The 20,981-nt window shown below is 34.7% G+C and overlaps 1 protein-coding gene across 9 annotated transcripts in view; it reads left to right on the forward strand.

Moving 5' to 3' along the window:
• Positions 1-15,001: 15,001 nt before the first annotated feature.
• LOC129246307 (protein NDRG3) overlaps positions 15,002-20,981 on the forward strand; it is a 97,644-nt gene continuing 91,664 nt past the window's right edge. For 2 of the 9 annotated variants that reach the window (XM_054885010.1, XM_054885011.1), the window contains exon 1: positions 15,004-15,837. The gene's annotated coding sequence lies outside the window, so the exon portion shown is untranslated. Of the gene's footprint in view, positions 15,838-20,981 lie in introns of all 9 variants that reach the window. The other 7 variants (XM_054885016.1, XM_054885014.1, XM_054885013.1 and 4 more) reach the window with 6 other exon arrangements.

Consider the following 20,981-nt stretch of genomic DNA (forward strand, 5'->3'; position numbering starts at 1 on the left):
GATTAAAATTTGTTTTTGTTCTCTAATCCCGACATATAAAAGGCACCCCTCGTATTAGACCGGGATTATCTCCTGATATGTGGTGCGCGTCTTGCTGTAGTCCGGCTCCGAATGGCAAATGCTTTGTGCTAAAGCTATTTGAAAAAATTGTTTTCGTGCTTATGTGCGAAGTGTGCTTCGGACTCAGAGCCTAAAAACGGCTTTTTTTATTTTATGACTGCAGTAAGTTTTGAAGGCCTACATGTGGACTTGAAAGATAGTTTAGCTGTATTCAAGTACACGTATATTTCGTTTTTGAATCACTGTCTTTCGATTAGGCCCTACACTATAGCACACAGAATGTTACTGATCCCGATCATTATTTTCATCAAAGTGTGAAAAGTTAGTTTTCTGTTCCGCTCAAGGGTTGTTTTTTTATCGGCCCAACTGTTTTATGTCGGACAACCGCATTCAAATGTCTTGTTGACGATTTCGGACTCCAACTCGCAGTTAAAAGTTTATATAGTTTCAAGATTGTAGACATAAGAAACATGGATCTATAATGACAGTATACAATAAAGTTTAATGAGATGAAATTGGAGCTCCAATGCGTCCAAAACCACTATTTCAAATACAGAGTCCTAATACATAGCACAGAGGCTGGGTTGACGACAATGACCATTTGACGTGATCTTTGAATGGAATGATTAAGTTGAATGTCAGATCCAGCCGCTCTGCTGGTTAGGTCATGTCATTAGAATGAATACTACAGCTCCTGTTCAGAAAGTGTCTGATATGACACTTGCTAGTGATGCAAGAGAAAGAGCAATAACTCTACGATGTGGGAAAAGCAAAATAGAGAAGTAAATGAAAAAAAGGTAAAAATGAAAACCCCTGCCCCCGCTCGTTGGAAAAAAACAACAGACGCTACAAGTTTGTTAAAAGCGGAACCGTACCATAGACGTTATTGAAACAAAATGAGAAGACAGCAAAACGACTTTCCAAACACCTCGGTGGCATTTCTACTAAAGACAGGATATGAGCTGAGGTGTGAAAAGGTATGAGGATTTTCTTCGTATATCTTCACACCCATAAGTGGAGAAAATAGAGTCAGTCAGGACTGAAAAAAGAACAAAAACGAAAAAAACAGGATCTCTGAAGATACAAGTGTATGGTATAAGACCACTTCAATCATATTTGTATTACACCAACCTCAGTATGCTAACTTAAAGCTGAAATTTGTAATATTTCTATTAACAACCTCACCGCGTTTTCTTTGTTTATATGTAGTAAGAAAATTAATTACCCTTTCTCTAAAAAACAGGGCACACTTTCAGCTAGACCAAAATGCAATTCTTGTAAATAGGGTATTTTTTACACCTATTGGTCCTATGGGATTGGACAAAAAGCTAGCACATCAACATTGCGACCAATTTTCTTTTCTTTTAATTTCAGTATTTTTGTATAAAGTATAGCTCATTGTCTATCAACAACCGTACAAATCCAATTTTCAAATTTTATGCAAAAAACAAAAAAAAAAAAATTCCATAAATTTGGCATTGCAATGCCACGGTTTTTAATTAGAATTTGTAGATAGATTTTCGTTATGCAATTTTTTAACTTATTAAATTTTAGTAAAATAAAGTAAAGGTTTGAAATTGCTTGATTTTTTACAAAATTTTTTTCTTATGATTGTTTTCTCCATATAACGAATGCTTGACATTTTTTTTATACAGAGAAAATAAGCAAAACTTTCAGACATTAAATATGATGTTTATTAGTATCTCTACTCTATAAACATATCTACTAGTTAACTCAAAAATTTCATCAGAATCGGAACAAACAAACAAATAAACATTTACATTCACATATAAGAAAATGAGAAAGTAAGTATATTTACCGATCTAACTTCCAAATAAAAAAAAAAACACTTAGAAAAAAATTTAAAAACCGTTTAGAAAAGGGAGCATATAGAGAATGACCGAAACTCGTTCGGTGTCAGCCGTATTCGGTTACAAAAGTTGGGCTCAGTATCGGCTCATATTCTGTTGTTAATAAAAATACAAAAACAATGTTTGAGTGTCGAACCAAAAATTAACCAAATATACGGTTAGACTACTGATCATTTCTAATGGTATCATTAAGTTTATAAATTTAAATACCTTTTTCTCCGATTTCGTTTACTTTAACCCCTCCGATTAAACCTGCTGCATTTTTTTTTACATAAAACATTATTGAAATATATTGGACTACTTTTCCGTTGTTTTTGTTGTGTCTGCATTTTTATTTGAGTGTATAACTTTGATAAAATATTATGCTATAATGAAAATTTGGAATAAAAAAAGTAAACGCACAATTTTTATTTCCAATTTTCACCTGTGGCGTTGTTTTTTATATACCAAAATATTTTTATATATTGATTGGTGGTACATCTCTGATAAAATATTATTTTATTGTGAAAATTTGGAATAAAAAACCACACGATAATTTTTTTTTATAATTAATTGATTATTAATTAATTATTTCATCATTAATTGACCCTCTAGCACCATATAAAAAAACAGTTATCGCTACAATTTAATAGAGTGGCAATACCAAGCGTTATTTGGTTACTATTTATCCAGTTCTTATAGAAAATATGGAAAAACTATAATACCTCGTGTAAAGAAAAAGTGAAGTTTGCTTCCTCACTACAATAAATTTACTACAGTTTATTTAGTTATAGAAAAGAACAACATTTTAAAAGTATTTTTTGTTAATAACTTTCGAGCGCAGGACAAAAAAATAAATTCGCTCTTTCAAATTATCAATACAGGGACCAACGTGCATCGATTGGTAGCCCTCGACTTTTTTTTGATACAATTTTCTATGTGCTCCATAAACTAGATTATTATAATGTTTTTTGTCTTTGTTATTTTTTAATAAGTATATATGTTATATGTTAATTACTGAAATTTATGCAGCTTTTTTGCTTTTTGTTTTTTAATAATATAGCAATACGGATTTTTAAAGTCATCGCTTCTTCTTACTTGAACCCTTCATTCGATTCCGGTTCGATTCATTCCTTAAAAATCGATGTTCGGTCGATCTCTAGTAGTGTAAAAAGTACTTAACTATTCGTCTAGAGCAGGGGTCGGCAATCTGTGGCTCTTTGGATGTGAAGCTGCGGCTCTTTAGTTCCATACGGCGAGTCAGACACTAATGATCCGATGGCGATAAAAACTGACAGATGTGTGTCTTAAAATCCTACCAACAAAAGAAAAAAATATGGGCCGATTCCCACGTGCGCGGTTCGTTTAAATTAAATATTCATCATATGATCAGAAAGTACCGGGAAGGTGAGGTTGACAGTTTTCTTCGATTGCCAAGGCATAGTGCACCATGAATACCTTCCATCGGGTCAGATAGTCAATAAAGAATATTATTTCGTCGTATTATTACGTCGCAAACGGCCGGAAATATGGGCAAATATTTCTTGGATATTGCATGATGATAAAGCGCCATCGCACCGAGCCCAAATTGTGCTGGATTATTTGATTCGCGCAAGCACCGGATTCACCTGATATGGCCCCGTACGACTTCTTTTTGTTTCCCAAGTTGAAGTTGTATATATGAATAAATAGATTTTTTTTCTTATGAATAAATTGATTGGTTCTTTTTATCAAACAACTTGATTTATGGGAGAACTATTTGTTGTTGGCAAAAAGCAATTTTATGGCTCTTTAAAAACTTTTGAATTTTGTAAATTGTAATTTTTGACTCTTTCGACTAAAAAGATTGCCGCCCCTTGGTCTAGACGACACATGTAAAAATTCTTTTGAAATGATCGGGTGCAGGTCTGTTTCTGCTGGAAACGTTTAACGGAAAACACCAATATGACACGAACTAATTTTCTATACAATGCAATAAAACATATATACACATGTATATGCATATTTGTGATTGATTTTATTGCCCAATATTTCAGCATCATTTAATCAATTACTGTCGCAAAACTGTAAGTGAAGCGTTGACGACGCATTTCGCTAACGCCCATAATTAAATTTAAAATTTGTTTTGAGTTTTTCTACGCATATGTATATCGTTTTTTGTTTAGCTTACAGTGACTAACAAATATATACTTAGTACATATGGTATATAAGTTCAATTGTAGTGGATTAGAGAACAAGGAAAATTGTGAATGGCAAAGCGCGCAGCTATTTGTGAGCATTTGGTTGTACAAATAACTCATTGACCGCACCTCAAAGAAGGCACACCGAGCGAAGTGTCGACGAGTTGCATTTTTTTTTATACTACTTTAGGATTTAATATATTTGTGTATTTTTACCCTTGACCAATTTCGCGCATCATTGGACACATTTAAGCGCGGAAGCTGAGCGCGTTTCGGGTGCAAACTGATTAAGTGTCGATTGTAAATTTCGCTAGCAAGTGAGGCTATCAAATTAATCGCGAAACCAGTGTCGAATTAGATATACTCGTATTAAGTGACATAGCGGTAAATTTGTGTAGAATAAGAAATGGGAAATATTTATGTATAACCGATGTGCATATAAAAAATTTAATTTTAAATTAAATCGTTATAACATTATAACTCTTATGGGAATGGTTACATAGTAAATATTTGAAGAAAAGTGCAAAATTGAATTTTTAACCAACGAACTAAGTGCATTAAAAATTGGGTTTATAATGATAAAAAACGTGATCTACTTTTTATGAGGTGCAATCGGGCGTGAGGTGGCGGGCGCCGTAGCCGAATGGGTTGGTGCGTTCGGAATTTGGAGAATATAGGTTCGAATATCCGTGAAACATTGAAATAAAAAAAAAGTTTTTTCAATAGGGGTCGTCCCTCGGCAGGCAATGGCAAGCCCCCGAGTGTATTTCGGCTGTAAGAAAGCTCCTCATAAAATATATCTGCCGTTTGGAGTCGGCTTAAAACTGTAGGTCCCTCCATTTGTAAAAATATTAAGACCCACGCCACAAATAGGAGGAGGAGCTCGCCCAAACGCCCAAAAAGGGCGTAAGCGCCAATTACACTGGATCACAAATTTCAACTTTTTTTCTGCACCAGAGACGCCGTTATGAAATTCCTATGTAAAATCACCGTCTGATTCCGAAAATCAAGGTTATTTTTTATTCTATGGTAACGTTTTTGAGATATTTACGAATTACCGTTATTTCAAAAAAACAAAAAATTGGGCCCACTTAATCATATATATCTCGAAAACGAATTGAGCGATTCCAAAACCGTTTAAAGCTTTTAAAAGGTAATAAAATTTCCTATAAACTGTGTGTAAAACACTTTTTGCTAGGCCCTGCAGATTCAAAGATAACGAACTATCATAACGGATTTTTTAAATTTTTTTAGTAAAAATATAAAAAAATTTGTACTTTGAGAGAAAGGATCTCGAAAACTTTTTACTTTTTCGTGTATTTTTTGTTTTTACTCTAAGCTCTGTTTTATTACAAAAAAAATAAACTTTGATTAAACAAAATCGATGAACTAATACAAAAGTTACAAGCATTCAAGTAAATATATCCATATAGTAAAACTTAAGTACCCTACAAATAGTAGCATATGTACATATGATTCTGTCATATGTACATATGATTCTTAAACTATCTATTTAGGCGACATATGAAATTTATTACACCAATGAAGAGGAGGGAACCAACTTGCCATTCAACGGACTGCTATATTTGTACTACAAAAGTATTTGGGGTTGGAAAGTCAAGAAAAGTAACCTATGCGAGCGTATCTACAGTGTCATTACCAGAACTAAATTCAACGGAAGCTACATTGCCAGAATCAAATTTAACTTTAGTTTCGGCTCCAGTTTCATTGTCAACAGCAGTATCTGATTACGCGGCATCATGTTGTACTGAATTGCAAACGGAAAACGAAAGAAACCCTTTGTCACAAGCACAACTCAATGATTGGATAAGGGATTTGGAATTGTCAAAAGAAAAGGCCAAACTACACGCCTCTCGTATGCAACAATTTAAATTTGTTTCATCCGGTGTTAAGGTAACATATTATATGACTCGTCACGAACAATTCTCCCAGTACTATACGAAGAAGGACAGTGTTTGTTATTGCAAAAACATTGCTGGTCTATTTAAACAGTTTGGTGAACCATATGATTCAAAAGAGTGGCGATTGTTCATAGACGGCAATTAATTAAGTTTAAAGGCCGTATTATTGCATATTGGCAACCAAAAGCCATCTATCCCGATCGCGCATGCAGTAAATGCGAAGAAAACATATGAGACAATGCAAAAATTGCTTGAATTAATTAAATACGAAGAACATGATTGAAAAATATGTACCGATCTAAAAGTCGTTGGAAAGCTATGTGGTCTACAACCTGGATACACAAAATACTGTTGCTTTCTATGCAAATGAGATAGCCGAGCACGTCAAGACCACTACATCATAAAGGATTGGCCAGAACGAATCGCGTTTCAAGTTGGGGTGGATAACATAAAATACTCATACTCCGCTCCACATCAAGATCGGCCTTATCAAAAACTTTGTCAAGGCTTTGGACAAAGAAGGCGAAGCTTTTCATTATTTGAAAACAATCTTTCCACAGATTTCAGAAGCAAAAATAAAGGAAGGGATTTTTGTGGGGCCGCAAATAAGGAAAATAATGGTCAATACCCATTTCAAAGAACTATTGTCACCAGTGGAGGCAGCGGCGTGGGACTCTTTTGAAAAGGTCGTTACTTCTTTTTTAGGCAAACACAAAAGTCCTTCGAGCTGATAGAGAACGATTTAATCAAAAACAATGCGGAAATGGGTAAATAAAAAACACATATAAGACCGTTATATATACAATATATATATATATGTATATGAGACCGTTTTCTCAGTTAACTTTAAAACTAAACAAAAAATGTTAAAGCAAATTTTTAAATTTACATGAGAATATATAGCTCTTAATCTAAATTTATTGCCCTGCTCCGAACAAACAAGAACGACCAAAATTTGTTCTGAATTGGAAGATTAACCCAGCCTAAGAAAATTATATGCTAATGTGTCACTTACGTATTTATCTAATTCCTTTTTTAATTTTCTTTCAGGAGTAAATATGTCTTTAAAAATTCATTTTATGCACTCCCATTTAAATTTTTTCCCGCAAAATCTTGGCGACGAAAGTGACGAGCATGGCGAAAGGTTTCACCAGCAAATGAAAATGATTGAAAGTCGGTATCAAGGATTCTGGGATGTCGCTATGATGGGTGACTACTGTTGGTTTCTCATAAGAGAAACCGATCCTTATATAAATAAGCGTCAAAACAAGACACATAACTTTTTCAATTATAAAATAAGATCATAGAGTTAAGACAGAATACATACAGTACATATGCTATTATTTGTAGGATACTTAAGTTTTACTATATGGATATATTTACTTGAATGCTTGTAACTTTTGTATTAGTTCATCGATTTTGTTTAATCAAAGTTTATTTTTTTTGTAATAAAACAGAGCTTAGAGTGAAAACAAAAAATACACGAAAAAGTAAAAAGTTTTCGAGATCCTTTCTCTCAAAGTACAATTTTTTTTATATTTTTACTAAAAAAATTTAAAAAATCCGTTATGATAGTTCGTTATCTTTGAATCTGCAGGGCCTAGCAAAAAGTGTTTTACACACAGTTTATAGGAAATTTTATTACCTTTTAAAAGCTTTAAACGGTTTTGGAATCGCTCAATTCGTTTTCGAGATATATATGATTAAGTGGGCCCAATTTTTTGTTTTTTTTGAAATAACGGTAATTCGTAAATATCTCAAAAACGTTACCATAGAATAAAAAATAACCTTGATTTTCGGAATCAGACGGTGATTTTACATAGGAATTTCATAACGGCGTCTCTGGTGCATTTTGGCTGTAAACCAGTGTTATCAATAATAATAATCGAGCAAAACATAACAAAAAAAAAAGTGGAAAAGAGCTAAAAATAACACACAAAAAATGCGTATTAGTCTCAATTTAACAAAAACGCCAAGCAAAAGAAATTTTCTTGAAGTATAATATATTAATTTATTTATTGAACTGCTTAAACTAGCAATCAATTTTTGAATCTGAACTGATTTTTAGGCACACGAGTGGGCTCTTTTTGATATAAGAATTTCCGTTTAAGGAAACATTAGTGACTCCTAAAAGTGTTAATGCAAAATGTTGATGAAATAATATTACGTAACCGACAAATAAATTTAAAAAATCAAAAAAAAAAAAAAAATTATTAGTAAAAAATAAATATTGTATATATTTGGAGAAAACAACAAAAAAGTACCTACATAAAACTTATCAACCAGATATCTGAAAAGTGTGAACAAACTATAATTTAATTTTTAAAATAACTCAGCCCCAAAGTGTGAACCAATTGCACCAGGTCACGTAATACTAAGACCGGGTACATTTTTTAATTGCGTTTGGGAAATAGTAGCGTGACGTCACGATTAGAAGTTTGTCATTTTGTTTATATTCCATTACTTGTTTGCGAATTCATAGTGATTTTTTTGAGTTATTTTGATAAATATTAGAATTAAAGTGAAGTTCTCCGTTGAATTTAATGTAAAAATAATTACGATAATGACAAGAAAGCTGTCAGTGCTTTGGATGTCTTTGTTTCAACGTGTGACTTTCAAAGAAGTTTACAATCGAGGATTACTCCAAGATATTTGATTCCTTTGGATAGCTTGATTGTGACTCCTTTTAGCTTAGACAGAACGAATCCATCAAGCTTCTGGTAAAGAGGACAATACTAGTTTTGGTGGAGTTTGCCGACAGCCCATTCGTGTGTCCAAGTGTCAATCATATCCAGAGTTTTCTGCACTTTTCTACAGATGTTCATTAACGAAGGGCCCGTTAACAAACAGGCAACGTCGTGCGCATATGCTTCTGTGTAGACTCTAGCATCATTTAAGGTGGTGAGTAGAGGATCGATCGCTATACACCAGAGCAATGGAGACAGCACACCACCTTGTGGGCAGCCTCTTGTAACCCCGGACGGCACCAGCAGTTCCTCATCCGCTCGCACCGTGACGATTCTTTGGGCTAGGATTGAACAAATCCAATTCACCAGCACCCGATCTACACCATGTCTACTGGGAGAGCTGCACTTCGACAGTATGTGCATTATCAAAGCCCCCTCTATATCCAATAAGATGCCCATAGCGTAGTGCCTCCTGTCGATGGCCTGCTCTATTCTAGCAATAAGGTTTTGCAGTGCCGACTCGCAAAATTATCCGCTTTGATAGGCATGCTGAAATGGAGAGAGTGGGTGAACCTTCAGCGACCTCTGACGCATATGCAACTCCACTAGCCGTTCGAGACTTTTCAGCATGAAAGAGGTCATGCTGATGGGTCTAAAGCTTTTGGGGCTGGTATAGTCATCTCTCCCAACCTCAGGGATGAAAGCGACCCTCACCATTCTCCATGAGCGTGGTATATAAGCCAGTGCCAGGCATGCAGTGAAGATTCTCTTCAGAGCTGCAGTCACTGACTCTATGTCTTCCTTCAGCATGGCGGGATAAATGCCATCTGGTCCGGAGGACTTGTAGCCGCCAAAAGATTCGATGGCAAATCGATCCTAACCAATTTCGCCGTGTCACTCAGAGATTCAATACCGCCGCAGAATTCCCTAAAATCAGCCCTTTTAGACGCACGAATTAGCTTCTTGTAGTTCTTCTGAACATGACGGTATCGCTCTCAGCCCTCAGCAAGATTAGTCTTGTGGGCCTGGTTTAGAAGTTTTCTCGATTCACGCCTCAATGTTTGGAGCTCTCGGTTCCACCACGGAACGGGTATAGGAGAGGTCGAATTGGACAGGCTGCCTCAAAATTTTCAACTAAGGTAGCGCTGAGTTTCTGAACTGCCACCTCAATCCCCTGTTCTTTCCAAAGTCTTGGTGGAGTCACGTCAAAGCCCCGCAACGCCCCCCTAAACTTGTCTGAATGAATGTCTCCCTTCAAACCCTCTTTACTTTTAACATTTTCTTGCTGTAAAACAGTATTCAAATATAATTTATTAGTTTAAAACATCAATCCAGCACTAACTTTAATATTTACCTTCTTCATTTTTATTTTTTACTCTTATTTGAATATAAATTCCTGCAAAATAGTATATCGCGCCATTAACGTAAAAACAAACTGAAAAACTAACTATTTTTATCAATTATCTTTGGCGCCTTATATCTGGCAGCCCGCTATTTTGTCTATCAGCTATTCATTGCCCCAGGTTTTGGTAGTGCTGCCAAGTACTTAAATGAGTTTTTGGGCGCAATGTCACATGAAATGAGACAATTTCGCATCTAGCCATCTGTGTGGTCAAAGCAGTGTTTGTTTTCTTTTCACCAATGTCATATTTCAATATCCCTTTACTTCAATTATTTTACAATTTACGGATTACAACACACATTTTACTTGGTTAATTTCTTCCACACATCAACTTTTACCTACAAAACCAGAGCTAAGACGAATTCATTTAAGGTGGTTTTACTACTAACAACTGATTTGTTTTTTTTTTTCTTGCGTTTTGGTTGTTTGAATGTCAATTTTTTCTATTTTGTTTACATTATAGATGAAATTCGTTGAATTTGTGGAAAATGTGTGACATTCATGAAAGTAATCAGCTGATTTTGATATACAAACCACCAAACGTTAAAAAATACATTCAGTGTACAGCAGAAGTCTTGATACCCTACCACTTCGAAGATGTTTTATAAAAAATATCACTAAAGTTTTTGAGTATTTTAATATATTATTTTATTAAAATTATATAAAATGTAAACTATCTCATTTGAGAAGAAGGAAAAAACCATTGAAAATCTGAAAATTCGCACAACAAAAGTGTTAATACTCTTGCAAAAAAGTGTTTGCACATGTATGACAAAATTTAATAACAATTTGAGAAAAATTACATTTAATAGGTATCTAGTAGGATATCCTCATAATCGAATAATCTCTACAAACTTGAGTGAATCAAGTTTTTTGTATAATCCGAATTTATATTTTGCTATTCGACTTGGAGTAAGCTTTTAAGTTGATTTTTGGAAGTTATGTGGTGTTTTCTTAATCGTTTTTGCAATCGTTTTTGTGGAGGCGTTGATAATAAATGAGGTACTTTATGTACATGTTAGCCACATCTTCACTATGTGCGCGGTGGGTTTGGGATCGTTGTCCTGCTGGAAATAAAATCCAACAGACAATCTCATTTTTTCAGTGCTTATACGCGCTTATTAAGTTTTTTGAAAGGATTTTGAAATATACTTCTTTCACTTTGTGACCTCACGGCTAAAAATTTTAATTTTTCTTTCTCTTCGCAATACGTAACGCCGCGTAGTTCTCACACAGCTTATTTACAACCAAATCACGGCAAAGTTAAGGACATGTTTCCAGTTTAAATTAAGAAACCTAGTATACTCTTTGATCATGTTCTCAAATATTTCTGGTCAGCTGTAAATTGTAACAGCAAAAGTGAAGTAACAAAATAAAAAAAAGTGAAGTAACAAAACAAAAGAGAAACAAGTTGTAAAAAGAGTATTACATAAAACAGCGCGATTAAAATCCGCCAAAAAAAGATAAAGTGTATTCACAAATACGAAACTCTCCACTTCGTTCGGCGCTTCGAATGCTACAAAAATGAATGTGTTAAGTAAAAAGTCTCCTGTTAAATGCCGTCTCGAAGGAATAATAAACCCGGCATACGTCCCAGAACCAGGGCATGTTTGGGACGGTTGTATGGCTACAGCCAATAGTCATCGAGAGTGCAGTAGCAACAACAATTTAAGCTGTAGTAAATGTGCCAGTGGCATAGGTGGAGTTTTGAATGGCCAAGCAACAAATTGGTGAGTAGCAACATGTTTAGCAACATTCTACAGCAAGCTTTTATATGTAAGAGCAACAAGCTCTAGCGAATAGCTCTGTGGTTGATGTATATGATACTACTAGCTTAATATAATATATTATATAAGAAAAATACATTTCTTAGTTTATAATTTTGTACCGGAAACATACATATGTCTGAGGATTACTCTACGATACCCCATATAATTTTATTGCATTTGAAATTTTATAAGCCTATTTTGAATATTACATATATTTTTAGCTTAATTTTTCTTTTTGCCATCCTCTTTTCACCAAAGATGGCATATTATGTTTGAGCTTTTGGTGTGTGCAACTTTCGTATTTATTTACTTATGTATGATTTTGTATGTTACTCTTATAAGGTGGTAAAAAGCGTTATTTAGGTATGCATACATATATTTAAAAACAAATACAGTATTGGCCAAAACTTAAGCACGGTTCTAAGTATAATTTCATTTGCACAAAGCTCTAATTAGCTTTGGTTAGCTCAATCGTTGTGGACCTTTTGCAAAAGAATACTCAAAAACTCATTGTGAATTAGAGCTCTAGATACCCGGACACCGAGCAGCGCGAGTAGCTCGATACTCGCTGAATTGCTTCTTAGAAACTTTCGAGCTTTGGAATTTGGGCAGCTAAACAAAAAATGGGAATTATTTTTTTGTGAGCATTCTGAAAACTAAATTACTATGTATGTGTGTGTGTGCTACCATTTTGTCTGTATTTATTTTTGCCTGCTTTAATTTTTTTTATATATACTTTTGCTCAAATATGAACTAGACGTTATCAATAAAACGGTCCGCGGATGACATATGGCAAAAATAATTTTTTTTTTTGGTAGGACTGTTATAAGCTTACATGGCAAATTTCAGCGTGATATGTCACATAGTTTGTTTTCTGTGCTACTGTAAACAAGTCAAGCTCGAGTGTGTTCTTCGAATTCTCTTTTATGACTTCAATTGTCTCAAAATGTTTTATGTTGCGCGGCATTTTCAAGGCGTGAACTGAGTACTACTTTTCCGTGAGATACATACGAAATTCCACGCGTATTTCACTGCAATGCAGTTTGTATGGATTGTGACACTCATTTTACGTGAAACACGAACTTAGTACTACGATTTACGCGAAACCCAACGATATGAAACAGTCTAGCAGAGTTGATATAAAAGTACGTTCACATATGCAGTATTTAGCAAAAAATCTAATATACAAAACTAATTTACCCGTTCACATATGGTAGATTACCCTCAAAATTGACAATCAGATGTCAACAATGTTTTAAAAGGTTTTTCTTAATAGAAATTACTTTGGTGGAAAAATTTTGAATTTTTGGTTTGTTTATTTAACATTAATTATGAAGAAAAGGGGAAGGAATAGATAATTTAATGCACAATTGACTGCTAGAAATAAAAAGTAGGAGGAAATCCGTAAACGACGTTTATTGAGGTTTCAGAAAATTATAGCAGTAATAAGCATGTGAAATTCGATATAACATTTTACAATAATCAATAACAGGCCAAAGTGTCTATGGCCACACGCTTTTTTATGTAATATGAATGGATATTTAATAACATCTAACAAATTTTTTTTTAGAATTATGTTTACAAACCTGTATTCTTTGCCGGCGTTTATTTTATTTAGTTTTTACTTTGACGTTTCTACTTACATTCCTAAAAATAATTATGGATAACACAGGGTTGCATGTAAAAAGTAGGATTATTTTATAATCTCAGAATTCGGGAGGGAAATTTTGTACGGATAATCTCGCTTTTTAATTACGGATTGGGAGTTAAGCACGAAAAAGTAGATAATCTACTTATATGTGAACTTATTATAAGCGTCTTGAGTGGAGTAAGTAATATTACTGACTATTGTGAATGGATTGCTCGAAAGCACGTAGGAAATTTCAGCCAAATGTCAAACTGTTGTAAACACAAATAAAACGAAAGGAAATGGAGCAACTAAGTACAATCGCATGGATTAATATATTTTTAATCAAAATAGCAAATACAGTAAGGCTTATATTTCAGAATACAACAAATATATTTCTCAAACATTTTATTTATAACTAAATAAATTTGTTTATTAAATATTCATTCGAAACCACGCATTTAGTTTTGTTTTTCGTTCGCAAACAGTCCAGACAGATGAACTCAGTGTTCTAATCCAATTACAGTACAAGTTCGATTTTCGCAACTAATTAAAAAGACAAGCGTAACCTAAAATTGATTAATAATATAATAATAACGATGACGTAAATCAAAGAGTTCTTGGCACGCATCAGCATTTTGTTTGATAACAAATTCACTTCATTTTATCTGAAAAATGTGAAGCAGAATTAATATAATTTTTATTTTTTATATTATTAAAAAGAAAAGGAAATTTTTACGATTGTCGACGGACAATTATTTAGAATTCAAATAAAAGTAATCGCCCCTCTTACATAATTAATCGTGCATTCCGCCCAATTCTACTGTACTATCGATCAATATTTTCATTCACAGTGTACTTTGATAACCATTTTTACAAAATACAATCGATACATTACTTAAAGTCCGACGGAATTGTAACGGACGGAAATCCAATTAAAAATTTTAGAATGTCCAAATGCATATTTGTATTTTTATACTTTCTGTTTTTCACGCTTAATTTAACGCTTGCCTTATGATAATATTTTTGAAAAACTACAGTTTTTACACCAAATGTTGCATTCGATTTATTACTTCATATATGTACGTATGTAAATATGTATATATGGATACGCAACTGCGTAAACTTTGAATTTCTACGTAAACGACATTTCTATCCCGTATCCAAGTTGCACGTTTTAGACATTGTCCACGATTTTACGATAATTTTCCAGTGAGTGTTGTTTCTTAAAGTATTTACGTTCTTTGGTTTAATTGTTTGATTTCGTGTAATGCTGCATCTCCGGTTGAACTCCATCTATTTCCGTCAAAATAAAAATGATTCACACAATAAATTTGAACATTTTTCACCCCTCTACGCTAGATGTCACTATACATCGTCAGTGTTTTTAGTTCTTACCATTTGACATTTTCATCCACGACAGATTGTGCTGTAGTCTCCGCGTTACCATCCACTCCTTGTGCGTTTTCATTCGCTTGACAGCTCCATTGTGCTGCTCGCGCTAACCGAACTGCCAATGCCCAATGCCAATGCTCCACTGGCAATTTTGACGTCTTAGTGAACGGTTGTGTCTTGTTTCCGCCGAGTTGTAGAGGGGTTAAAGCACAGCTAAGTGGCAAATTAGTTGCATTGAGTCAGAGAACACACTTTCCAATTCAATATTACCCAATTATTAAAGTGCATCAATTATAGAAAACTACGAAAAGTAAACGGAAACAACGAATTTGTGCTCACAGCCAAGGCGGTAATAAACGCTCTTAACAACAATACAAAGAATAAACGCAAACGAAATTAAGAAAAACACGAACGCTGAAGAAAAATCATTAGCGAGAAGGCGAACAAGCAAATTATTGATTTTCCGTGACGAAAGTAAAAAAAAAAAAGTATAGAACTTAAGAGTGCCAGCTGAGGCGAAAGACGGCGACGCAAAAAAGCAAAATAAACGCAAAAAAAGAAAAAACAAAAAAAAATTTGCTAAGTAATAAAAACAAACAAAAAATTTAAAAGGTGTTTTTGGAAGGCATATATGTGGAAACAGTTCTTGTTCTTGTATTTGTGTCGTAAGCAGTGAAGTAATTAACAGAAATTTTTGTGCAGAGGCTACCGAAAAACAGCTGCTGAACGAAAAACAAGGCAATAAAAGTGTGAGAAATCCAAGAGTTAAGAGCCACGACTTTGCTCCGGAAGTGCATTTCAGCATTCAGGTCACACGCTACGCACACAAGCTCACGTACGCATACGCCTGCCGATCGTAGAAAGTTGCAACAGCGCAACCAAGGCGAAAAGGAACAGCAATTTAGAACAACAAAAACAAAACACAAGAAAAGAACACTACTGCAGGTGAGTGCCTTTGTATGCATGTGTCGAGACGTAATGCAGGAGTGAGCCGCTCAGTTACTTTGGTGCACTTTCTGCAGTCACCTGTCTGCCCGCACACTTGGGCCTTGCGCCTTGCGCTTAGCTGGGCAAGCTGGTGTGACAGCAGATTTGGGTTCATATTGCCGTCGTGCAGGCCATTCGTAGCTGTAGCAGTGACTGTGGAAGAGCTGCTGCGGTTACGGATGCTCCTGCTGCGCGGCAGTGGCTGGAAAGCTTTGCACGTCTCCTTGAACAAAAAAAAAAAGATTGCAAAAAACACACATGTGCATGCATGCAAACGGAAATGTATGCACATGTGTGCCAGTGCGCGTATAATTTGTGTATTAGAATTTTCTATCTTTGCTTCTGTGGCATTATCAACACACAATATCACGTCACATCACATCATCTCATACCTATATTCATCACTTCACTTTGCTGCATATCGCATAATACTCGTATTTACATCATCACTAGTCCATGCGCCTGTCACTGTTTGCATTATTTACTTATTCTATCGTACTACACTACTACACACACTCATATGCATATGCAAATGTGCGGTATATAAGTAGATCTGTATCACTTCATCTTCACACGTCCTTGCCTAGTAGATTTGCTCACCTTAGTTAAGCTTATTTTGCCATTCCTTTTTATCCGCTATAACATTTTGAATTTAGTGCGCACTATACTCGTATAATAAATACGTAAGATACATCTTTGCCATTAGTAGCGCCTTTGCCTTTAACTTTGAACCCTCAAAGCCAAGCATTTGCAGTACCCTCTTTGTCAGTATTTGTTATATTATGCATAAACAGAAGTGGTTATTTATTTATTTATTTGTTAGAATAAGTTGCTGTTTTTGTACATCCCACATTACCATATCACTTGACCGCATAAAATTACCTCATTTCGCACGTTAGCTATCATTGCCTCCCATATCTAACACTTACTTTTTGCTACCACAAATAATTTATCCTTGTATTTTTATTCCATTTTCCAAGAAGGGCTCCATCTGTAATCAACTTCATAACAAATATATTTTGCTTAGATCTCATTCCAATTTGCAGCTGTTTAATAGAATAGAGTATTTTTTACTGCAACATATCTGTAGGCTTCCGAAGAAAAACTTATTTCGATTTGATTGCCCTTTGGGTTTTTTAGATTATGTTTATAATTTAAACATGTGCGGTTATAATTTGTAGATTCTTCTCAATAACTGTTAAGTAAATCTTAACTAACTTAAGGACTTAATCAACTGCGCGTGAGTGTGGCATGCCGATTTGCGGCGTGCATAAAACATTAACGATACATGGAAAGCTTTTTCCAAAGCGACCGTTGTTCAGTATGCACTATAAAAGAGGTTTCTATATAAATCAAGAGCCATTCGTTGCGACAGAACGCATAAATTGTGGTTATAGAGCAACATCCCCACAACCAGAAGTAGTTACACACGCAAGTGAACCAATATTTTCCAGAGAACCTTTGTGTAGGCATGAGATGCTTCGTTTCGCTAAACATTTCTCACTCTCATAAATGATGCATGCAACTTCAACGATTCAGTTCTATGATATTGTCTAACATCGCATCAACAAGCAAAAAATAAGCTTAATTTTGACTTAAATAACAAGAAATGATATTTTAAAAAATTGCGACAGCCGTGAGAATATTTCTGGTGTGACACAACCATAAATATGAAAAAGAATACAACAATAAAATGAATACAAATATTATCATCTGCCCAATTCACTGAGAACGGGAAAGCAGTTTGAGGATGGCTCCACTTCTGTATTTTCTCTGCTCTGAAGAAGCTGTTGTTTAACACTCTTATGAACAAAAATGCCTCAGAAGTTCAATAAAAAAAAATCAGTTACTTTTACTTAACTAATTTTTTTAATTATTATTACCAACGAAACGGTATCAGTAGGAAAAATATGATTATAAATAATATATTCGGTATGGGAATAAGTTTTCGTCCCTTCTTAGCCAAAGCTACGAATTGTTGAAACAATTAAATAATACATGATATTATGTGAAGTACATATGTACCAGGTGTATAAGCTTAAATCCGCTGTTTTTTAGTAAAAAAACCCATTTTTTTATAGAAAGCAAAAAAATAATTTATGCAAAGTATTTGCCCTCGCTAGCTATACATTTTTCCCATCTCTCGGGCAATTTGTGTATACCACGCCAAAAGAATTCTTCATCTTTCGAGGTGAACCACTCGTCAAGCCATTTCCGGACGTCTTCGTACGAATCGAAGTGCTGTTCGGCGAGCGCGTGACCCATCGATGAAAACAGATGATAGTCCGAAGGGGCCAGGTCTGGTGAATAAGCGGGATGAGGTAGCACCTCCCAATTGATTGTCTCCAAGTAGTTTTGGACCATTCTTGACGTGTGCGATGGGGCGTTGTCGTGGAGGAAAATCAGCTTCTCATGTCTTTGTTCATAACGAGGCCTTTTTTCACGCAAAGCACGGCGCAATTTGATGAGTTGTTGGTGGTAGCGATGAGAATTAACAGTTTCGCCAGGTTTCAACAGCTCATAGTAAACGACACCCTGCTGATCCCACCAAACGCACAGCATCGTCTTGCGTCCAAAGCGATTAGGTCTTGATGAAGAAGTTGATGGTTGGCCGGGATCGACCCATGATTTTTTTCGTTTAGGATTCTCAAAGTATATCCACTTTTCATCGCTAGTCACCACAAGATGCAGGAACGACTTTCTTTTATGCCTAGCCAGCAAGATTTCGCATGTGTTTTGGCGTCGCTCCATCTGTATATCGTTCAATTCATGGGGTACCCATTTTCCGACTTTTTGGACCTTTCCCATGGCACGTAAACGCATGGAAATGGCTGGTTGAGTGACACCTAACTGCTCGGCAAGCATTTTTTGCGATTGGGTATCGTCCTCATCCAAAAGAGCCTGCAATTCGTGGTCAAAGTTTCTTGATTTGCTCCTAAAAATCTTTATTTTAATGCTCTTTGTTAGAATTTTATGATAATAATTTTTGTTCAATATTTATTTTAACACCCTATCTTCCCTTTTTACTGCTCAATTTGACTCTTTTTTAAGGAAATTGCAAGAAGCTCTTTTAAATAGGAAATTAGGGGACGAAAATATTGCACGAAAATATTTCTCAGAAAATTTTTGGGAGCGCTTCTAAAGACAAGAAAGCGTTGGGTAATTCACAACATTTGAGAGACTGATCCGCTGCAAGCTGACATAGATTGTATAACTAATCTGCGTTGGGCGACGCGCTTAAATTGTAGCCGACAGGCATAAAGGCATGTTGTGATGTATATGGCTAAACTGCTAGCACTGTTGTTGTCCGGTTCATCGAGTGCCATAATGGAGCCGCTATCATAGAGCGCACCCTTTCTGCTTTAGTAATGGCATGCGAATAGTGCAAGGTGGCTCAAAGTGGAATAGATCAATACACTAATCTATATATATAAAAAGAAGTTACATTTCCTTGGTAATCTTATAACTCAAGAACCGCCGAACCGATTGACACAAAAATTTTAGAGTTCTTTTCTATCTTTGAGGAGGTGGTTCGTGTGAAGTTTGATTGAAATCGGTGCAGCCGTTCCTGAGTTATGACATTTTATGTGAGTAATGGTTTCCTCTCATACGAAATGCCTGTATGGGAAAAACAACAACAAATACACAGCCGCTTATGAGCGTTTCTGTTGTACTGTTGTGGTTGTAGGTGTATTATGTTAATATTAATTTTGGACGAAAATATAATAAAAACTGGATCATTCAAGGAACTGGAAAAACATTTTTAACTTTATTTATTTTAGCATAATTTATTTAGCGTAAAAAATTGAAATGGAAATTAAAGAATCAAAGTTTAATTACAAGTTTTTATCGGCTCTTTCACCTTACCTGTATATAGGTGACCACCACAATCAAATTTAAAAAAAGTACAGAAAAGGCTATTGTGACATCTTTAGAAAGTATGTTGAATGAAAAAATCAACTAATTCAACTGTTTAAACATTTTACGAGTTCTATAAAGAAAACTTAATATGAAAAATTTCTTGCGATATAAAAAAAACATTTTATGTATGGTGGTGCGAAGCCCACTGGGAAATGCTATTTATGAATAAAATTTGAAAATTCAATAGAAAATTTATTTTCAACTAATTCAACTGTTTAAACATTTTACGAGTTCTATAAAGAAAACTTAATATGAAAAATTTCTTGCGATATAAAAAAAACATTTTATGTATGGTGGTGCGAAGCCCACTGGGAAATGCTATTTATGAATAAAATTTGAAAATTCAATAGAAAATTTATTTTCAATGAAATATATAATTACCAGCTTTTGTTGTGTACATACATACATACATATGGCATTTACATGGCAAGCCTTCATTTCAAAACAGGCTTTTACTTATATCGGGTGTATTTTTCAGAAGTATGCATTCTTTATTAAATAAGCACACACAATGCCAATGCCATTAGAGGGCGGGGAAAAATATAGTACCACAACACTTTGACCAGTTTTGTGTTTTTAACTTTCATCAATTTTGTATAAAAATATAGTTCATGGTACAATAAATGTAATATAAATCAAAGTTTCAAATATTTTAATCAGGATTTATAAAAAATAGTTGGGTACGAAGTTTTATAACCTATTAAGTTTTAGTAAAAAGTGCAAGTTTTAAGTGATGCAAAATTCTCGTAAATTTTTGTTAATTTTTTTCCTTGACGGTGTTGACCATTTTCTGAATATAAAAAAGTTTCGGGCATTCTATATATGAAGAAAATACGCAACTGTCGATAAAACTGGTTTCGAGTTCGCCAATATTGACTGGTTTATCAGCCTGGACTATTGACTTGACTTACCTACACAAAAAATAGCCCAAAGAAGTCAAATTGAATGAGGCGGGCATGCGCATTGACTTAGTGGCATCTCGCACTTAGACAATTAGTATTGACGTTGGGTATCAAGAACTCGCGAATCATTTGCCTATAGTGCACACTAAATATAACCACCAGATAGTGAATTTTTAGGTGCCTTAAGAGTCTGGATGTTCACATTGGAAGAGTGAGGATTGTTCTCTTTTCGGATATGCACATTTTATATTTTAAGGCAGACATAGACTCACGGCTAAA

This window comes from Anastrepha obliqua, chromosome 4, assembly GCF_027943255.1.
Source record: "Anastrepha obliqua isolate idAnaObli1 chromosome 4, idAnaObli1_1.0, whole genome shotgun sequence".
Classification (NCBI taxonomy): Eukaryota; Metazoa; Arthropoda; class Insecta; order Diptera; family Tephritidae; genus Anastrepha; species Anastrepha obliqua.